This window comes from Desmodus rotundus, chromosome 10, assembly GCF_022682495.2.
Source record: "Desmodus rotundus isolate HL8 chromosome 10, HLdesRot8A.1, whole genome shotgun sequence".
NCBI classification, from domain to species: domain Eukaryota; kingdom Metazoa; phylum Chordata; class Mammalia; order Chiroptera; family Phyllostomidae; genus Desmodus; species Desmodus rotundus.
In genome coordinates, this window is record NC_071396.1 from 112,923,912 (window position 1) to 112,941,571 (window position 17,660).

A 17,660-nucleotide genomic window follows, 5' to 3' on the forward strand; every position below is an offset into this window, starting at 1 on the left:
CCCGGAGCCAGTCGCGGACGAGCTGCAGGGCCGCCGCGGGGCACGCAGTCATGTGCAAAAGCAAGCAGAGAATGAAGTTTCCGAAAGCGCGCTCTTCCCCAGCAGCTGGTGTGGTCCCAACGCAAGTGAGCGTGTGGAGACAGGGACTGGTGGGGGCCCGGGGTCCAGCCAATGCTTCGAGGCCAGCTCTGCCCCGCCCCCCATGACAGCTGACCCCTTGGGAAAACAAACATCAGGGGAATATTCTGGCAAGAATAGGAACGAACGTAGACGAAGAAGCCGGGAGGCCGCCACCCTGGCGCTCACGACATCCAAGCCACGGCCCAGCCTCCATGTGGGGCGCCCCCCACCCCAGACGGGCTGTGTCATCCGCGAGGCCCACTCTTTTGGTCACTGCCCCATTGCCATCGTCACACTTCCTGCAGCAATTCCCTCGTATTAGCAAATATCCCGCCTATTTTCAAACGCAGCCCCTGTGCCACCCACGTCGATCCATGTGGTTCATCTGAACCTCTGCGTCGGTTCCAGAGGCAAACTCTGCAACAAGGAGCCCTGGGCACAGGCCGCTCTGCTGCGCACTCCCAGCTGCCACCCAGCATCTCCCCCGCGACCTGCACCCGAACCTCTCCCCTCGGAGCTTCTCCTCTGAGTCGGACGGCTGTGCCCGTGAGGCCCCTGCCCCCCAGCCTCGGTCCCTCAAACGTCCGGACCTTCTCCCTGAAATCCCGGGCCACCACACAGTCGCCCACACGCCTCACTCTTGCCCCTACACAGCCTTCGGACCAGAACGTCCCCTGCGTCTCCAGCAGAAGGCCACCAGGCCAGCGGCGCTCCGCACTCGGGCCAGCCAGAACAGCACGATGTGGCCCTCCTGTCTCACTGTCCACCAGTTGCAGCCTCGTCCTGGCCTCTTCCTAAAAAGGAACCCCCCACCCCTGGACCCACTGAAGGCTGCAGACACAGCCCCTCATGTCCCCTTTACCACTTTTTATTCCCATCTTCACCCTCTCCCTCCACAAGCTCACCTCCCGAACCCGCCACAAGCTTGTCCACACAAAGGTCAGTCTGTGGACCCCAGTCCAGACGGCCGGGGCAACTCTACCCGAAAGCCCAGACCCACCATAGCCCTCCACTCTTCACGGCCGACCTTGAACCCCGTCCAGTCACACAGTCTCGAATGACTGACCAGCGTGACGTCCTGAGAGGCCTCAGTCTCCCCCAACTGGTGGCAGCGCTGGCCTCGCCCCTGCCCCGCTTGGACCCCCTGGGCGCTTTTCCTCAGGGCAGCTGCTGTACCCAGTTTATTGGAGGTGGACTAATAATTGACACTTCCGACAATTCAAATCTTCTTCTGCAACACCTATTTCAGGAAGCGTTTTAGTTTTAAAAAGACATGATTTAAAGTGCCTGCGTGAAGCAGGGGTGAGTGTGGCAGGCTCGCGGCTCTGTTCCGGCGCCTTCCAGGATTGCGCGCACAGAGGCAGCAGCGGACCCAGGAGAACAGAAGAGAACGCCACCCCCACCTGGCTCTAGTCCTATGGGAGACAAACGAGGAGAAGCCTGCTCCCAAACTCACAGGGAGTCCCCCCAAAGCCCCCCAACACTCCGACAGAACCACCGGGCCGCGGCGCCGGGAGCTCTCCGCTGGGCGACTGCTCTGTGTGCGTCTCATGGATGGAAAGGCCGCTTTTATTTCACACGTGAATATCTTCCCATCACTTCCCATCTGTCAGGACAAAATCTCACTCCGGCACACGGGCATTATTTTAATCTACTCACTGCAAAACTCCACCTCCCGCAGAGGTCAGTTCTGGTGCAGACAAAAGGTCATTCTGTCCCTTGGTGGCATTTGGTGAGAGGCCCTCACTTCATACCACCCTTTGTTTTGCATTGAAGGGGAGAAAACTCACTGCAGACGTAAGGAAATCCAGTCGCTATGTGAAGAGGTGACTGCAGGACATCTTCCGTGTTTCACCCTGTAAGTGAGGCTAGGCCTTGAATCCCGACCCGCCCGCTGCACCTGGGTGGGCGCTCGTCCACGCAAGCGACATTTCTGACCCGCAGGACCGGAGGACGGGAGTCACTGACCATTTACACCGGTAACAGAAGTCCCTGGGTCTCGCTAGCCTCAGGGACTCTGGGGACTCCGAAACACCGACGTGAGGGCTTCTTGCTCCCGCAGGTTTAACAGAATTCGGGCACGTTTCTTGCGATTACAGAAGGTCCTTTGAGGCCACCCTCCTAGCCCGGGAGCACGCCACCTCTGAGAGCCGTTCTCTCGTCACATGTTCGGTTGCGACGAGGTGACGAGGGCCCCGAAGGGCTGTGGGTGCTGTGGCTTCCCTGCAGCCAGCACCCAAGACATAAATGTCACGTTTATCTGACCATGACCTTAGGGCAAAGTCCCAGAGGTAGAATTTTCAGGTCAAACTGGGGATGTTTCTAGCCCTTGATACCACATGGTGCTAATACTCCCCTAATCCCTCTGTGACCAGCTTTTCTCCTGTGACCGTGGACCCTGGCGGCCAGCTGCTTCCTCAGTGGCCCGTCTGGCCATTTCCCCGTTGGGAACAGAGTTCCGCCTGGAGCTCTGGCAGCAGACCCGACAGCCTGGAGCCACCTCTGCCCCTGAACCCACAATTTCCCGTCAGTCCCCACCAGGAAACAGTTCCTTTCACTTCTGGCCTCAGGAAGTTTATTTGTGGTCACTCCCCACGGCTACTGACCACCACTAGGGCCCCTCGGTTCCCAAAACGAGGCCCACAGGGTGTAACCCCCTGGACCCCCGAGCGCATTGAAGTGCCCTCTTTCTCCGACACAACTGCCTCACGGAGTGGACGTCACGGACACCTGTCACATGGCCTCCCTTGGCCTCCGCTGGCACCGCATTCAGTGAACAAACACCAATATCGAGGAAATGCGGGAAAGAGGAAACCCCACCCCAGACAAGGAGCCCACTTCCCTGGGGACCCCCCGAGGCTGCCTGTGGAGGCCCAACACCCACAACCTGGGGGCTCCGGGTGGGAGGGCTGCACCAGGGTGGCTTCAGCTGAGGGGCACCTGTCCCTCCCCGGGTGCGGGGACGAGGGACAGCCAAGGGGAAACAAGCAGAGGACAGGAGAAAAGATGCCGGGAGGGGGCCGGGTTCACAGGAAATCATGCAAAGCCCCTGGGCCCTCCCACGAGGCGTGTTCTCCCGTCTCCCCACCTCTCCCTGTCCCTGCTTGTCTCCGAGTTTCGCAGGAGCTGCTCCTCCTAGAAAAAAACCTCTTCTTTCTACCTGAGGAAAAGCCTGGTAGCCATCAGGGATTCAGGCACCGAGAGAGCCGTCACGGCCTCACGGATCGGTGTGGAAACTCGGGTCCAGGTGGCAGCTGGTGGCAGTGTGCAGGGGTCAGAGGGGCCTAAGGGAGCAGCGCTGTGGACACGCTGCAGGAACGGGGTGGCCCCTGCAGCGACTTGGAGGAAGACCTCCACCCATCTTTCTCTGGGACAGCCCAAATCACGCAGGACGTGGAGGAAATCCGAAGCGTGGCTGGAATCACCGTGGACCCCAGTGCCCGTTGGTGATATTTAAAACAACTCCCTCATTGAGAGAAAAGGTTTCCCCAATACTGCGATGCCTGAGCAGGGGGACGAGGGTGGGCGGTAGACATGAACCCTTGGAAGTCCCTGGTCTGGGTTTAGCCACTCAGAGCCCAGCCCACACGGCCAGGGGCCCCCTAGGTCCTGCCCCATCGGACCAGGAACCCTGCGGCTCTGCCCTCCCCACTCAGAGCCGGCAGCTCCCCAGGCAGGGATGCCGCAACAGGCTCGGGTCCAATCTGTCTCGCCCTCTCGTCTGACGTTTCCCAGGGTTTTTAATCACCACTCGGCAGCTTGATCGATGACAGATATGAGCAACAACTTCTGCATGCGAAGGGTGCCGGGTTTTTTATCTGAGATAATATTTCTCTCTTAAGAAGCCTCCGCACGGCTATGTATTAATTAAAATCTAAATACTAAATATTGATTGATGCGTTATCAGGCCATAGCAGTTGGGCCCTGCCACATTGATTTTTTGCTGTGATTTATTATCATATTTAAGAAAAATCATTTTGTGTGAGTACACAAGGAAATGGACTTCAGCGCGGGTTTAATTCTTTTGTATCACTTTTGTGGGGGGCTGCCGGGCCGATTCCTCAGCTGCGGCTCAGATCGCCGATAGCCTTCCCATGGCCGCCGTCACCGAGGCGTCAAGCCTGCCCGGTCTTGTCGTTAGGAATGATGGGCACTAGACCTTCCTCCTCAATCACACAGATTACAGAGGGCGAGCCCACATTCTTAAAATTACCTAGTTACTAACAAGTATTCCTTTTCGTCACATTAATAACACTGTTGCGAGTGTTTTGTTGCTTTTTTTTTTTTTTAACGACAGGGATTGAAACAAAGCCCAGAACAATGTCCCGGGGGGCCCGATGGGGGAGCATTCGCCATTCATCTGCTCGCTCTCAGCGGAAAAGTCGCGACTGCAGTCACAGAAGCTGACGTCAGGACAGACAGAACAGTATGTCTGTGGGGGACTCGACCTGTGCAGGCGTCAGACGTGGCACCTTGGACACGAACACCGGCATCCAAACAGCGAGGGGACCCACACAGAACCCACCGTGTGACACACGGCATTCGAATTCCAGACGGAAGCAGTGACACAAAATGACCCCTCTGAGCCACTGGAATTATTGTCGAAGTGCTCCTGGCCTTTTACTTTCTTCTCCTTCACCTTCTATACTCATCTTGAGAGAGTAAAATTACTTGTGTATTAATCGAATGCCAGAATTATTCATCGTTCTTCCTGCTGACCACTTCTTTCTTCCATGGGAAGAGAAATGAAAGAAAATAGACATATTGTCTCTCATTTCACGTTGGTGAGTTTTCGTCACAGCCAATGGCCCCACGTGGAATTTCGGCGGAGGAACCTCCTTCACCACTCAGTCAGCATGCGTCCAGCCCGTGGCTCTCCAGCCAGACTCGTGGCTCTGGCTGAGCTCACGCCCCAGGCGGCCGTGGCTCATAAGCACTGACCATTTTTGGATGTCCAAAACCAAACGAATTCTGAATCTAGTCTCCTCCATCAGAAAGACAACAGAGCCTGGAGCTAAGGCCCTGTGCCCCTTGCTGGCCGTCTGAGGCTAAATTAGGGAATGGAGCGTGGCGCCCGCTGTGTGTGGGGTGGCGGGCAGGCAGACCAGGCCTGCGGGGGCGGGGCACAGACAGCACACAGAGCCACAGTGTCCCTGGAGCAGGCACGAGGGGCCCAGCCCTTCCACGTATCTCCCGGTCTGGATTCCTGCCGAGCTCACTCGGTAAAGCCGAAGGCAGGAACCCCTTTCTCCTCGGGTGACACCTCGTGTCCCATGCAGCCCTGCACATTCACCCTTTTCTGATAAAACCGAAAGTAACACGTTTTTTGTCAGCAGCCTCCCAGCTGTCCAGAGCGAATGCTTGGTCTCTACAGAAAGTCACACGTAGACTAAAACAGGTTTGTCCGCTCAGCCACGTGCAAGCAAACGATCAGTGTGCACAGCAGTGCAGCTGCAGGTTCCTTGTTCCCTCCCTCACCCCGTGCTGGGGGCGGGAGGCCAGGGCCACTGCCAAGGGCGTCGCGAGTACGGAGAAACCCACTTGTGTTTAAATACTACTGAGGGCAGCCCACCCTGTCAGGATGTGCTTAACGGAAGGCAGACCCCCAGGAACCGCCGCACCTCTTTCAGGATTTGAGTGGGGTTCCTCCCCAAAGAAAGCTCACTGTGAGGTTGTGCGAAAACGAATCGGGCCTCGACACCCGCTGTCCGGCGGGCATTATGTTGTGACCTGCAGACGCTTCCGTCCCAGCCGGCAGCTTCACTGTCCCAGGTGCAGTGGATACTGGCCCCGTGCCTGCAGCTCTGTCTCTAGGAGTCTGTCCTCACCGCGACCCTCAGCCAGAGAAACTCCAGAAGTCATTGTTGCCTCCACCACCCCCTGAGTTCCCACCGCAGCCTTCCCCGGGCCTCTCCGGGAGGCAGGCGTGTTCAAGAGCTAAGGACCAGCTCGTGTCACGCAGGAGAGGAGGACCCGACAGAGGACAGGACAGGACAGGCAGTCCAGGTAGGCAGACAGTGGACAGTAGTCCAGCAGCCAGGCCAGCGGCCACAACGACGCTCGAGTGGGCTCTTCAAGGTGGGATGCGCCAGGGTCCCTCCAGCTCACTCTGAAATCACACACACAGATGGTCCATTCATGTCGACTTCCTGAAAGCAGAACGCTGGCCCTGGAGCCGCCGGGGATGGAGCACGGAAGCAACAACAGAGGTTCCAGAAAACCTCCGCGGGCTGATTCTCCACACAAGCACACGCCAGGTTTGGTGGGATTCGGTAAAAACCACAACGGGATGTTATTTTAATTCTCTTTGAAATCGGTGCATTGTCACAAAATAATAGCAGCTGAGTCACCTCCCTGCATCGCCTCGAGTGAGCGTGTCTGACATGGCATGGGGGACAGCCGGCACATTCGCGTCTGTGGAGTCTGCGTGCAGCCCAGCCGGGAAACAATGCAACTGAGTCGACGTGAGTTAGAATGACAGTTCTCAGCAAGAAGCGAGAATTCAGAGCCGGCTGTTCGGACAGCCTCGCCCACGCGTGGTCGGCACAATCAACAGGTGGCATTATAAACGAGACTCGCAGAAAGGCCCAACACCCGGTCTACTAATTAGTAGGCGCTCCGCTTATTTTGAGCGCAATCACCGAAAGATGCCAATTTTCTCTTCTTTTTTTATTGATTCGAGAGAGAGGAGAAGGGAGGAAGAGACACATGGATGTGAGAGAGAAATATCAACTGGTTGCCTCTTGCACATGCCCCGACTGGGGACTGAACCCAAAACTCAGGCACGTGCTCTGGACCCACACCTGAACCTGCAGCCTTCTGGTCTGCAAGAGGACGCACAACCAACCGCGCCACGCCGGCCAGGCCAGCCAAACGTTTCTGACAGCTCAGTTCTTAAACACAGAAATGCAAACATCCACAAAGGGCCATATACTGTGTAATTTATATTATACAAATTTGATATTACACACTCTATGTGAAGTTTTTCAGCCAAAATCTGACAATAAAAAAGAAGAAGAAGAAACAGACAGTGCAAGCAAAATGAAAGAACGGATAAAGTCAATCGGGCAGAGGATTCCAGCGAAATACATTTTGCTTTTTGTTTTTTCAATAAATATGGATGTATGCCTTACTGATGGAAAGGCCGTGCTCATAGCTCAGCTTAGCTTCGCGCACGCGGGCGTGGCCCGGTGTTGAGAAAGTCTTCGTGTCACTTCCAGAAGCAGGGTTGGGATCCAAGTATATCGGGGTCTGAGTCAATTAGCAATTCTTCATTTAGCTGCCTCATCTAGTGCCTTCCCTTGTGTAAAAGACTAATTACTTGCCTTTCAGAAGTTCAGAGACTAAAGAAATCGACCAAACAGTGACTACAAGGGTCTGCGCCCTGCAGGAAATATTAGCATATGAAGTTTGCTCTTCATGACATCAGGCCAGTCGGCCTCCTTTAACGAAGGACCTCGTGGGCACCGTCGGACGCGGCCGCACTAACCGGGAAGAGGTTCGGTGAGTCAGACGCCACAGGAAAGACCTAGGGAGGGATTTCATCCCCTGGCTGTCTCCTCTCCTCTCCTCCTCGTGCCTGTGCATCGGTACCACTCACACCCTCCCCCACCCCCACATACACCCAAACACGCATGCACTCTGCCCCTGGCGAGTCCCCACAAAGGTGGTGCCATGTGCTTTTGCCACGTACTTCTAAATTCGCCGTGTCCGCAGCCTCGGGTCTGCGCCTGTGGCCTTCGGGTGGCTTGCCGCCGCCTGCATGTCACATAATAACTGATGATGGTGGGAACTTATTTCAAACGCCGTGGGCGGGAACTCTGAGGTTTGCCGCACTCTCGCTGATAACACTGAATGGAGGCGTTGCATGTAGGGCCTTGTCTACTTTTACCATCATATTACTGGGTACATCCGTGAAGGAAAACAGCGTGGGGATTCCTCAAAAGTTGAAAGTAGAACCATCACAGGGCCCAGCAATCCCGCTTCCGGGTGTCTGTGTGCTGGGAGTGAAAGCAGTGATTGAAGAGCCGCCTGCACCCCCGTGCTCACGGCAGCGCGGCCCACACCGGCCGAGACTTGGAAACAGCCTGCATGTGCACCAGTGGGTGAGCGGACACAGCTCCCGTGGCAGGTACATACAGGAGATGTGTATATAGAGAAAGATACAGACACAAACGTGGACATGGAGGCAGCGATAGAGACAGAGATGGAGACAAAGACATGTGGATTATTCATCAGCCATTAAAAAGGAAGAACTCTCACCCTGGCTGGTGTGGCTCAGTGGACTGCGCACCAGAACTAAAAGGTCGTTGGTTCGATTCCCAGTCAGGGCACAGGCCAGGGTTGCAGGCCAGGTCCCCAGTAGGGGGCGTGTGAGAGACAACCACACATTGATGTTTCTCTCCTCTTCTTTCTCCCTTTCTTCTCCTCTCTCTAAAAATAATAGATAAATAAATAGAAGAAATTTGCCATTTGCCACAACAACGAGGGTACTTGGAGGGCATCACGCTAAGTGAAAAAGGCAGGTGCAGATGGACAAACACTGTGTGGTATTACCAATAATTGCATGTGAAATCTTTAAAAGAGGTTTGGAGAAAAATCAGACCCACAGAGACAGAGTAGAATGGTAGCAGCCAGGGTGGGGGAGACAGAGATGCTGGTGAGAGGCCGGCGCTGCCTCACGATAAATTCGGAGGGTCTGAGAGCAGCGTGGTGACCACGTTAATCACAGGGTCCTGCGGACCTCCCAGACGCCAGGGGCGCAGATCTGGAGCAGGCTCGGTGTGGAGAGGGACGGCTGACTGCGTGTGAGCGAGGGCACTGTGAGCTGGCGTGAGGGCGGGGTCACTCTGCGGTGTGCACAGGTGGCGGACGTCCAGTTTGCACGTTGGACCTGCCCCTTTGTCAGCTCACCTCCGTAAAGCTGCGGGCGGGTGGGGGAGGCCTCTTGTAAACCAGAAAGTCAGTTTTGTGTGTAAGATGGAGACATAAATAAATGTCTTTAAAGTGTCCAGAATTCGATCGGCAATTTCACTGGCAAGAAAAGATCACACGGGAACTCCACAGGGCGAAACAGAATAAAACCCGCAGGAAAACGACATTCTGCATCCCACGGTGGGAAGGGGAAACGTCCATTGACTAAACATCTGTCCATGTGTGCGCAGCTCTGAGCACACCCCCTCCTGTTCCAGCCGTCCGGGTGCTCGGCAGTGCGGTCCCCCGGCCCCCCGGCCCCCCCCAGGAGCCCCAGCTTGACTGCAGCGCCCAAAACCTGCCCAGTTTTCACGGCACTCCCACACGGCAGACGGGCCCAGGGAAGGCGTCTTCCATCCCCGCAGGCTGCCAGCCCCTCCCCAGGCCCAGGAGCTGCACCCCCCACAAAGGTTCCCTGCCGCCACCCCAGTGCGCAGGGCCTCCTCCCCGCGGTTTCAGGAATGGCCTTCCCTCCCACGTCCCCTCCGGGGAAAAGGCGAATAAGGACTTGGGACTGTGAGACCTCACCCTTCTGACTCCAGATATTACGGCTTCATTTCCACACGTGAACAAATAACATGGGAAACCCTCCACTTTCTCCTGTGAGGCTCACGGACGTTGAAGAACTCCGTGTGCTCCTTGAGTGACGGAGCCACAGGCAGAGAGGGCGGTGGCTGCTCCATCCAGTGACCAGGAGACGGACGTTCTCCTCCCCAGGCGTCCGGTATTCGCAACAACCTGCGCCCCTGGGCTCCGCTCACAGGGGTGCGCCTTCGGAAGGGGGTGCAGCAGCCTGTCTGTGTGACCCCGGGGTCCTCCTGGGAGCCGGGCTAGGACTGAAGACATGGACTCGGTGTGACTCCTGGTCTGCGGTCTGAAAAATCTCACCTGCTGCAGCATTCTTCACGTGCCCGGCCGACTGCAACACACTCACACTCTCACACACTCTCACACACACGCTCACACATACATTCACACTCGTTCACACTCACGTGTTCACAAACACTGTGCACTCATATTCACACTCTCACACACTCACACACACTCACCACGCCCCCTCTGCTCCACCAGGCCAGGGGCTCGCCCTGCTCTAGACGGGCCCTGGCATTCTCTCCGCTGGCACCTCAGCAGCCACCCTGTCGCCCGGAGCGACCTTTCTGTGACTTCAGCCCGCCCCGCTGGTCATCGAGGCAGTCACACCGCAGGGCATTTAAATTATTCTATTTTTAAAGCTCTATCACACTGACAATGTGGCTTCAGTAATTTCCTCGAAAACAATACTCCAAGAGGGAAACTGGAGCGTGCGGAGCCCTGCCCTCCATCCGGGCCGTGTGGAAAACTAGTGAGAAACACACGAGCATCTGGACGTAGCTGCAGGTGGCCTGACCCCAGGCCACAGGCCATTCTGTGCAGCAACTGGAAGCAAGAGGAGTCGCCCGGCCTTGCGGCACCAGATGGTGACGAAATAAAGACAGCTGGGATGGGCCCGGCACCTCTTCTCCAGGGCCTGTCTGATTGGCCCGTGGGATCTGTCCCTCGGGGACAGCACCAAGGTGCATGTGAGAGTCCCATGGACCAGCCAGTTCCACGAGGAAACCGCCCCAGCCAGCTGCCCGACACCACTGGGCAAAACCACGGGCTGCACCCGCCCCGTGAGTCACCTCCGCAGTGACACCACGTCAGAGAAGGGGACCCCCAGTCTCCGCTGGGCGACAGGTGCCCCCACACTTCAGATAGAGGGACTTCCGCCCCCTCTCCAGGGGGTATTTTCAGAGCATTCTGGTAGCAACATAGTATGTGCGTCGTCCACCTCCCACTATTTTAACGGTGCTTTAAACAGATACTTATGTAATAAATGTTCCTTCTCACAGTAACTGCTACCCTCAGGGAGCCGGGTGGTGACCCGCTGGCGCCCCTTCCTCACAGGAAACGCCGTGACCACGTGACCGTCTAGGGCAGTTTTAAACCTCTGCGTATGCACGTCACGTGTTCTAGGTACTCGTGTGCAAGGTGGCACTTCCCCCAAACGAACACGCACAGAGTGTTACGTAAACGCACACATGTGGTTTACACGTTGTCCACACAAACGGGGTGACCGATGGCCATGGGGACGTCAGCAGCCAATCTGAGCTGTGTGTGAGGTCACCGCCCCTTTTCCTACAGCTTTGTCCTCGGGAAGCAGACACAGCCTGACTGACTGGTGCTTGACCGGGACAGAGCCGGGCAAAAGCAGTGCTGTGACAGCCAGCCCCACACCTGTGACACTGATTAGCACGCTGACCCCGCCAGGTGACATTCAACCAGGTGATCCGAGAGAATCCCCCATTCATTTCTCTGACGGGAGCACCACCGGTCACTGTGAAGGCTGCCCTGGGCCCCAGGCTGCTGGGACCTTGAGGACAGAGGACGCCCCAGCCCTGTGCTCACTGTGCCCTGCACTCTGGTGGCTTCTACAGAGCCACTGCCACTTCCTGCCACGCCCACTAAAAAGTTGTGAAAGGCCACGCCCAGGACGGCCCTGGGTGCCCCACAGACTCTGTCCTGGTCTTTGCAAATGGCCAGGGCGGGGGTGGGGGGTGAAAGGGGAGGAGTAACTCAGAGTGGGTGTGATTTGTGGGGGGTCACTGACCCTGTGGCATGTCCCCAGCTGGTCCCCACGACCCACCCACACACGCAGCGGGCAGTGGCCTGGGTGCTGGATGGTTCAACTGCATCTCCGGCCGCTGGTTCAGACATTGCTGGAACCCTGCGCACAGTAGGCACACACTCTCTCCTGGGTCACAGCCTCACTCCCACCTGCACTGAGGTCTGTGGTTCCCACGTGCCTGGGCCCTTCTCCCGTCTGCGGCTCCCATCTGTGCTGTCATGAGGCCGCTGCTGTGCAGTGCAGACCCCTGGGCTGGCGGGGGCGGGCAAGCGGCCTCCTCTCGGGGAGGTGGCAGAAATAAAACCAGCACAGCCCTCACAGGACCTCCCTGAAGGTCACCATTCAAAACGTCCGCACTCCAGAGAGCCACCGGCCACTGCCGTGAAGAACCCTCCATAAAGGAAAGGAGGTGCCCTTCACCTTTCTGTGTTACTACTCCTACCCCAGGGAAACAGGGTCTGGGCCAGGGTGTGGACAAATCCCCTCTGTGCCCAGTGACCCCAGTGTAGGATGGGCCCCCTTCTGATCGAGTGTCCCTGGGACCAGTGTCCCCATCCACTAAAGGAAGGGCACGTCCTCGAACGAGGCTGCACCATGGCCCAGACAGCGGGGACCGAGGGACAAGTGCACCCCTCAGGCCAAGGTGCAGGCTGTGGCGGGCAGCAGAACTGCTGGGCGGCCGGGGCACTGCAGAGCAGAGAGGCAGAGACGCTGCGTTTTCGTGGGTTGGATCACTTCTGGCCGGCCGCGTGGGCTCCTGAGACCTGAGTGGTCCCCTCTGGAGGCGGCTTCCCTAAGGTGGGTAAATGCCTCGCTCCTTGCTGTTCCCTCTACCTGGCCAAGCACAGTCCTTAGCAAGCAGGTGCCCGTGTCTGGACACAGCTGCTGATCAATGTAACTGACCAGCCCTGCCTCTCAGAGAGCGCGGGGGACTGGCCCTTCCACCCCCACGACTCCCTTCCCTGCAGACTATGACCTGACCCCCCGCCCCGCATGACTTTGTCCTCCTCTCCCCCACCGGGCCGCGAGGGCTCGGTTCCACCAGCGGCCCAGTGCAGGAGGTCACAGGGGAGACTCTGTCTTTGACCGAGAGCAGGGTCCTGCCCGGCGTCGTCTTTGTCCCCTCGCCACGGCTCAAGGTCCTGGGGTGAGCGCGCCCACGGGCCGGCCTTCTGCAGGGTTTCGCCTCTGCGCTTTTGCAGAGCTTGGAGCCAAAGAAATGACACTTGTGATAAGGAGAAGCCGAGAGCCCTGGGACCCGTCACATCAGAGTGGTGCCCGCTCCCCTCGAACTCCCCTGCACGAGGAAGAGCGGGCGGGCCGGAGCAGGCTGGCCGGAACCGCGCCGGGCCTGGCTTCCTGCCTGCTCCCCGCGCCCCGCCCCCACCCCAGGACCACACCGGACCGCCGGCCCTCCTCCACGAGCTCGGGGGCGGTGCAGGGTGACGACACTACTCCCGGGTTCCACCCCAGGCCGTCCTCCTCGGCCACCGGCTGAGTGGCCCCGCGTGGGGCGGCCCAGCTGACTCCAATAAGTTAGGAGCCCGGGGCAGGGGGAGGGGCGCGGCGGCGGGGAGGGGCTCAGCGGGGACAAGCCTGGACCCAGCCTGGACCGGTCTCAGGTCGGCCGCCCCTTCTGCAGAGCCACCACGTTCCCCCCGCCCGCCGCGCCGTGGGTTACCCCAGACAAGCCCCCGACTGCCCTCGGGGCAGGACCCTGGAGCATGGAACAGCGTGGAGTTCCAGCGACAGAGGGCCGCCAGCCCCCAGCCCAACCCCCCTCCCCCACCCCGTCGCGCTGATTAGGAACCCAGAGGTGGGGGACGCGACCCCACGCGACGCCACAATCTTCCCTCCCCCCACTGGTCCCCGACCTCTGAGGTCGCAGAAATGAGGGTGGGAAGAGACTCGGGGTGTCACTGAAGGGGCCCTAGGACCCCACGGCACGGGGGTCACCTACAACAGCTGCGGTAGGTGCGGGCATTCGAGGAGGTAGAAGTGGGGGGTCCCTCCGTTTCCCCCCCCGCACCCCTAGACCTCTTTCCTCCCATAACACGCCCAAAATTTGGTCTCAATGGGGACAGGGCTCCCATGCGCGGACACCCCCCCCCCAGGCGTGCTCGCGGGTGACGCTCGTCCCCGCGCCCAGGCTGCCCCCGGCTGGCGCAGGGGGCGGGGCGGGCAGGAAATGCCATTAATTGGGGAAATGCACGCGGATTGCAGGGCCGCCTTTGATGTGCGCCTGGGGCGGTGCTGCCCCTCAGCGCCCGCGAGCCCACCGGTGCGCCCCTCTCCGCCGCCCTCCCCGGAGCGCAGCCGCGGAGCTCCAAGGACGCGTGACATTGATTTCCACCGGGTAGGAGGCCGTGGGTCTCATTCTGTGTCCAATGTCAGGCAGCTCACACGGATCCCTTTTCGTCTCCGACCCCCTGGGCCTCCCAGCCCCCCGGATTCCCGGGGGTGGGGGTGGGAGCGAGCACCGAGGAGGCGGGCGCGCGGCCCGAGCGCCCCAGCCAGGAGCGGCCGCCTGGCCTCGCCTCGGCCTAATACACGTACACATATAAATATAGCGCTGGTCCAAACGACATGCCGCTCGCTCTGCCTGCCCCCACCCCCTCTTCTTTCCATCATCAGCAGATAAAGATTAGCCGGGCAGATTACAGAAAGCGTTTGCAGGCGGCGGCTGATCTTTATTCCAGAGGCTTTGTGATGATATTGATGATGATGATGGTCAAGTGGACAGTTTGATTTTTGTGTTTGGAGCTAGTTATAAAGAATCAATATTATATCAAGGGGTAACTTTCGTGATAAAGGACTTTAACCACTCCGGCTATTCATCATAAGTCTGTAGCAAGCAGATAGGTCAAAAGAAATTATATTGCACTAAAGAGTGAGTCTTCTTATCTCGCCCATACCAGGGGAATAGGGACAAGCCGATCGATACAGTAGCTGCTGTATACTTCTTGCAATTATCAATAGCTGATTTCGCCTTTTGAGGCCTGCATCTAATAATGCAAGCTAATAATAATCGTTTGAGCCTCCCTGCAGGGGAGGGGGCCAAAGTTTGAGCTGGCCAGTACCGTTCATGCAGGGGGGGGTCACAGAGTAGCACCTCCACACCGTGTGCAGGCCGTGTGTCCCTGCGTGTGACACGGAAAGCCATGGGGTGTTTTTGCGTGGGGTGCCCACACGGCCTGTAAGGAGCACGCGGGGCTCCCAGCACACAGACGTGGATGGAGGCAAGCGCCCCGCACACGCTCGGCTCTCTGTTAGAGAATATTTACACGTGTGCTGCAATAGGTTCAAAAGCCAAGTGGGCCACAGGAGAAGTGTGGGAGGGCCGTTAGCTCTGCGCCCGTTCATTTAAATACAGCGTTTTGTTCTTACGGGGAGAGTAGCCCTCAAGTGGGGGCATAAGAAGCTTGGGAAAAGCGTTTGCAATAAGCTGTAGATACACTTGGGGGCTGCATGCTTCCTGGTGCCCCCCACCCCCAGCGTAATAGAAAGGCAACATCTTTATAATTGGCACTTGACATGCTGTTTGGGCTGGGCGCTGGTGCACCGAGCACAGACTTCCTGTTGATGGAAACATTTATCATTGTGATTGCTCCAGAGTGGCAGGTGGTGTTATCAATTACCCCTTCTTACCAATAATAATATTAGTATGGTAATATCTTCGCTCAAGTAAGAACCAATTAGCGGTCACTTGTCACAGCACCGAAGACATAAAATCAGGCTGGATGCAACCATAAGGACCTAAAACACAAGTTGGGGGTGGGGGCTGAACCAGAGAGGGGGAGAGGCCAGGGAGGAGAAAGGAACTTTGATCTGGGGGACATAACGGAATGAAAGGAGACAGAAAATGGGGCTCTAATATTTGTATACTGCTTTTGCACCCAGTGGCTGGGGAAGCAAGCGCACTGTGAATGAAGTGTCAGATGCCCCGATGCAGGACTGTCTCCTGGACGGAGCGGCAACCACCTGGGCCGTTCAGCCTCCCGCTGCAGATCAATCCTGCAAACAGGCCGTTTTGTCTGCATAAATGATACAAACTAAATCAAACACCTAATTGTATGTTCCACTAATGGAAAATATACAGTATTAATTTATAAATAATATTATTAAGCAGAGAAAATAATAACGTGTCACCTCTTAAGATGAAAACATTGCAAGAGGAAAGACAATTAACAAATTAGATTTAATTATAGGGAAGAAAAACAACTTTTGTTGTTGCAATGGTGTTTAGGTATTGCAACATTGTACCAGACAGCGGTCACAGGACGCGGAGTGTGCGCGAGCAGCGCGCAGCAGCCCTGCCTGCACCTCGGGCCACCTCGGCGAGCCTGTACGGGGCGGGCTTCCGGTCCACATCCGTAGAAATATCCCGTTCACACGTTTTCACCTCGAAATAAATCTATTGTCGCGCTCAGGTTCACGTCGTATGCATTTTCATTGAAACTTGCTGCATTGAGTAAAAACAAAGAAAAGTTTCAGATCTTAGTGGAAGGAGGCCTGGAAGGAAGAACAGGTGAGTCAGGAGGTAACGCGACTTTTGTTTTCGACCTTTAATTTTTTTTCTGTTGCTCACCCCAATTTTTTAAAAAAGGGTGTGCCCGCGGACGTGCTGATCTGCACCATTTTATCAGTGGGGGGCGGATGGGGGAGGGTTTGTGTAGGTTTTTGTCTCACAGTCTTCCTGACCCTTTCGCCCAACTCACTGCTCCATTTTCTCAACGAAATCCCAGCGCAGCGCGAGCGCCGGGCACCATGGAGCCTGCACCTGCAACCACCGGCCGCCCGCGGGCCGGCGCGCGGCACCACCCGGGGCAGGCCCGCCCGCGTGCTCCGAGTCCGGCACTCGCGCCGCTGTCTCGATGAGAACCGCGGTGTCCAGCACAGCGCCGAGCAGCCTGCGGGACTTTCCCACTGGCAAAGCGCATCACGACTTGCGCGCCACCTCTGCAGTCTGAAGGCTTCCTTCTCACAGATAAAAGGGCCAGGGTCTCAGGTTCGCCCTCATTGGAGGGACTTGAAAGACTCTCCGGACGACCACACCTCGTGGAAAATGCAAAGCAAGTCGACAAAACTAAACATCTGCGTTTGGAAGTCCCAGAAAGACCCTGAGAAATCGTGCAGTGTGGTAGAGAGTGGGCGGGGGGGGGCATGGAGGGCGGATGAACAGCCTTGGGAACAAAAAAGGTGGGGATCGGGGCGCACAAAGTGACCCGGATAGGAGGAGTCGGCGCCCTGGGGGCCAGGAGGTTGCAGGGAGCCAGGCTCGGGCTTCCTCCGAAAGCTTCGGACGCCAAAGGAGCCACTTGATTCTTTTCCCCAAAGTGTCGAATTAGAGAGAGAGAGAGAGAGAGAGAGAGAGAGAGAGAAGAAAAGGGAAAAAAGAGAAAATTAACCAGGTCACATAAGCAGCGCACCTCCAACCAGGGGGCCGACCCACGGAAGGTCCTTCTGCATCCTCTCTCCTAGAAAGCAGCCTTCTCACCAACACCCACCTCTCCCCCGCGGCGCTGCAGCTCCCCCAAACTCTAGGCTTCCTGTAAATTATGCAAAAACCTCCACTCTCTGTAGCCGCGCCCACCCTTTGCCCCCCTTTCCCCAGCAAAGCGCCTGGCCCCGTGTGCCCCGAAGCCTGCCTGCAAACTTTCCACTGCCAAGCGCTTCCGCACCTGAGGCAGGAGCGTCCCCTAAAATGCTCGCAGCTTCTGCAACAGTTCAGCGTAATGGCGCAGCGAGGTGGTTCCCCCCCGGAGCTGAGCCATACACGCACTATCGTGGTGGGGGGGGACAGATGTCGACTTCGGACATCTCCTTTTGCTCATTTTTTTCTTTTCAAAAACAAAATCACTGAAATGAATACTCCTGCCACCAAAAAGTAAATCAAAAACAACATTAAGGGATCTTTTTC